This window comes from Carlito syrichta, unplaced genomic scaffold (genome assembly GCF_000164805.1).
Source record: "Carlito syrichta isolate Samal-C Ts95f unplaced genomic scaffold, Tarsius_syrichta-2.0.1 Scaffold316027, whole genome shotgun sequence".
Taxonomy (NCBI): domain Eukaryota; kingdom Metazoa; phylum Chordata; class Mammalia; order Primates; family Tarsiidae; genus Carlito; species Carlito syrichta.
Genome location: NW_007260123.1, coordinates 256522 through 261330, shown reverse-complemented (window position 1 = coordinate 261330; position 4809 = coordinate 256522). Strand labels below are relative to the sequence as shown.

The following is a 4809-nucleotide window of genomic DNA, read 5'->3' as shown; positions in this document are numbered from 1 at the left end:
ACCCCTCACCCCTAAAGTTTAGTAAAATTGGTGGGCAATTGGCAGAATTAAGAGTCCAGGAAAATTCAAGATGGCTAACAATTGTAAATATACCTCTATCGTGTCATTAAAATTGTTAAGTAAAATTATTGATGCCCAAATACTATTCAGAAATTGTGCCACACAAAAATTTTGCTAAGTGGTGTACAGAAACCTTGTGTTTGTCACATCATAAGACTGAAGAGTGGAAAATAGCCATCAACTGAATCATCCACTTTTGAGACAAGCATTTCTGAAGGGCGGCTGGTCAGACTGTTTGGGCATGTGTCAGCCTGGGACACTGTAACAGATACATTATTAGACTCAATTCCTCATGCCTCCTTGCTATCTTCACCAATAAACAGATGAAGTATATTTCCCCACCACTTCTTTTCTCAAATCTAAAACAGTAAGTTTTTTGTATGCATTTATAACTTTTCCATCTTTTGTCAGCTACAAATAGTAGGCACGGTTAGTGTCATGCCCAGTCCTCTAGAATATCTTTACCAGTTATTGCATCTGTTGTCACTAACAGCTTTCATCTGCTACCTTCTCTGGAGACATGCCCTAGGGCAATGGAAGTTGTCCTACCCAGAAACTCATGATGGATATGGATATGACTATCCTCCATTATATCCCATAGCCAATGACCAGTGTGAGGGGCACAAAAGCCCAATTCCCTTTCCAATATCACTTTTTTAGTTGAGAATTACTCACAGCATCAGGCTGAAGCTAAATTTCACTAACAATACCTCATTAGCTAGCTTCTTTCTTCGGCCTCCCTCACTTTACAGATTTTATTTTTGAAAGCACTAGCACATACATTTCTGTCTCAGGCACTATTTCCAGAGGCCCATCTATAACAATGTCCTTCCTCAAATCAATCCTCACAGATATGTCCTACTCCCACTATGTTGCTTATTTTGTACACCCTAGCACAGTGGATGGCACACAGACAGCATTTGGTAAATGTCTGAAGAGTAGCAATAAAATTTGTCATTGAAGATAAAACTTTGTTGCTCTTACTTGGATGGACTTAAAGGCTATAACACTGAGCAATCTATCACAGAAAGAAAGAACTGAGTATCACATGTTCTCATTCATAAGTGAACCTTGAACAATTACCGTAATACTATAAGAGGAGGATTGTCAGTAGTGGGAAATAATTGCCAGGGGTGAGGGAAGGGTGGGGGAGGTAGAAGGGGTGAGATTGGCAGTAGTGGGATGCTGCAGGGTGGGGAGGGGCCACACCTCATCAATGAGGGTACCTACATAATGAACATTCGTATACTTAACCCTGAATTGTACCCCACATCTTTAAAATTTAAAATTAAAAAAAAAACTTTGCTGCTCTTGTTGTTTTGTAGTTCTCTTTGACTCGAGCTAATTTTTGCCTCAATGTCTCTTTACTTGGACTCATAGCTATCTTCCTCTGAATTTATTTGCATTTTTATAATATAAACATTGTATATCCTTAATTTATCGGATTTTCTGATAAGCATAACTTTTTAGACCACAGTAACATTGAAAAAATTATATGTTTCTTAGTATTCTTACAGGGTTTTTCTGCAGACTCTTTTTTTTAATCAAAAGATACAATGTTAGATGAGAGTCCTAAAGAAAAATATTGCCTTTATTTTGTGCTACAATTTGTGGACTGCATTAGGATTCAATGTCAAGAAAGACAGATGTGCTAGGTAGATATTAGTGTTCAGGAATCTTGAATGAAGACAATGCTACCTCATTTTTAGCAGGACCAATGATAGCCTCACTAGAATAGTTACTATTCTATTATTACTCATATCCAGGTGATGTATGTTAACATCATGTATGAGGTCATGGATCCTCTCATCTCTTTTGAAAAGGTAATAAAGACAAGAAGTTATATTGAACAAATACATAAATGCAGGTTTTTCAGATTATATGCAATTCCTGAAGTCTCTGGAGAAAGTGTTAGGGTCATCCACTAAATACTACTTAATATTGGCCTTTTTATCAATATTTGATGCCTGTCTTTTTTTTCCCCACAACATTAGGTCTTTTTCTGTATAAAAAGACTTTTTCATTACAATTTGATTGACTATTTTAAGCCCTAATTATCTTCATATAGCCAAAGTACACTGCTAATAGTGAAATCTTATTTAAATACACTATCCTTACCCACCTGCTTACGTGGCAGAGAAATTTTAAATAGGACACTTTGCTTTGTTTTCTTGTCTTCTCTAGGTTAATATTTGCATTCACCTTCTCATTTTTCTTTCTATGATGGGGGGCCATTTTGCATCTTTGGGTTTATGGTTTGTTACTGTCTTTTTTATAACACGAATTTAGAGATGGCAGTTGTTCCAAGGAGTGAGAAACACCAGAGCTGAACTCCCTCCAAGATGGCGGCGGAGATGGTGACCGAGAGCTGGGAGACCGCAGGCTGGGGTGCTAGCGACGGGTTACCTCTGTCAGGGGTGCTAGCGACGGGCTACTTCTGTCGGCCAGAGGACCAGGAGCTGAACCAGTGCCTGCAGCTCCTGTACCCCATGGTCAACCAACAAGAGATGCCGCTGCTGTCCTCCTGGAGCCCCAAAGACAAGTACAACTACATTGACCTCTCCCAGAGCAACCTCCACATCCACTACAAAGATCATAGCAAAAATCACAAAGATGCAGCCCCAGTGCATGCCATCCTCCCTCCATTTGCTGCCTGTGGCATATATTACTTTGAGGTGAAGATTGTCAGCAAAGGAAGAGATGGGTACATAGGAATAGAACTCTCAACATGAACAGACTTTCTGGTTGGGACAAACATTCCTATGGTTACTATGGCAATGATGGGCATTCCCTCTGCTCTTGGGGGACTGACCAGCCCTATGGTCCCACATTCACCACAGGAGGTGTAATTGGCTGCTGGGTCAACCTCATCAAGGGCACCTGCTTCTACACCAAGAATGGCCACAGCCCTGGTATAGCTTTCACAGACCTCCTGGCCAATATCTACCCCACTGTAGGCCTGCAGACTCCTGGGGAGATTGTGGATGCCAACTTTGGGCAGCAACAGCCCTTCCTGTTTGACACTGAGTACTACATGTGGGAATGGTGTGCCAAGGTCCAGGGCATTGTCCACTGCTTCCCCATCAGTACCCAGCTTGGCGAGTGGCAGGCAGTGATGCAGAACATGGTCTCATCTTACCTGGTGCACCATAGGTATTGTGCCACTGCCACAGCCTTTGCTCGAATGACTGAAACCCCAATTCAGGAAGAACAGACATCCATAAAGAACAGACAAAATATCCAGAAATCAGTGCCGGAGGGCCATGTGGGTGAGAGAATTGAGACTGCTCAGCACTTCTACCCAGGACTGCTGGAGTACATGCTGAAGTGCTGACAGTTTGTGGAGATGGTGAATGGGGCCGACAATGAGGTCTGCAGTTTGAGCTGCCAAAGCCCCAAGTCCAAGAATAGCTATTCTGACTCCTCCAGTCTCAGCCCTCAACATGGCCCCAGTGGTTCCCACATGCACAACACAGGAGCAGATGGTCCCAGTTGCAGCAATGACATTGCATCCACCAAGAGCAAATAGAACCACAGTAAATACCCAGCATCTAGCTCCTCATCCTCATCCTACTCCTCCCCATGTTCTGTCAATTACTCTGAGTCCAACTCAACAGATTCCCCCAAGTCCCAGCCCCACAGCAGTACCAGTAATCAGGAGACCAGTAACAGTGAGGTGGAGATGGAGGCATCCTAATGATGAGCTGGAAAATATGTCTACATGCATTGTCAACGGTGCCTATAACCATGAGGACCTGCAGACAGATGAATCCAGCATGGAGGATGAGCATCCGTGGTGGCAGCTCTGGGGGCCACCAGGCTGCCACAGAAAGGATAATCTTATTTGACTGAGAGCTGCAAGCATTAAGTGAACAGCTGGGCCCAGAGTATTGCAAGAGTTTAGCCCACATAGAGATGCTACAGGATACTCAGACCCCTGGAGCTGTTCAATTGGTCAGCAACTCAACTCCATCCAAAGGGAACCTGTGTGCGCTGCCCTCAACAGTGCCATTTTAGAGTCTTCCTGCCAAGGCAGCCTCTTCTAATGCTCACCTTGGGCCAGGCATCTAAGTGTTTACGGCTCATGGTCCAAGCAGGTCTGGGATCTTGCTCCTTTGCCAGAGTCTACAACTGCTTGCACTAGCTGACCATGTTGGCTGGCCCCACCTGGTCCTCCACTGGCTTCAGGGCTGGAGCAGCCTTGCCCTTCATAGGCGCCTGGCGCCAGAACCTGGAAGCCATGGACAGAGTCCTCTTCTCCTGCCTGACCTTTTCCCTCTCTCCTTCCTTCTTTTCCTTCCTTCCCTTCCTTTCTTGTCCCTTTACCTAGGTCTTTCTCTCTCCCCTTCACGTGCTGCAGCCTATGACACAGTATTGGCTGGTTACTCTCATGTAGCTCCTTTTACTTTGAAAGGGGGGTTTGGTTTTGAGGAGGGTTTGGGATTTTTTAACATATTTTTTTCTCCTGACTGAGTCACCAGTATTTATCTCTGGAAAGTCTGTGCTGAGCTGATTTTTGCTAATTTAGTGATGAGGCCAATCCAGGTTGGTGATAGCTTATTATTTTCATAAGTAAAAAACAAATGAGATTTTATATATATAAATATATTTATTTTTAAATAGACAGTATTTATCATAGTGTTAGTGGTCCAGCACCTCTTAGGTGAGGCTGTTCAGACACCATGTTTTTATTTGAGTCCAACTCATTAAAAAATAATCCTCTCTGTCACCTCAGCCAAATGATTTGTT

At 43.2% G+C, this 4809-nt stretch overlaps 1 pseudogene; it reads left to right on the top strand.

The window, feature by feature from the left end:
• The first annotated feature begins 2402 nt into the window (after positions 1-2402).
• LOC103276304 lies at positions 2403-4204 on the top strand (annotated as a pseudogene).
• The last annotated feature ends 605 nt before the right edge of the window (positions 4205-4809 follow it).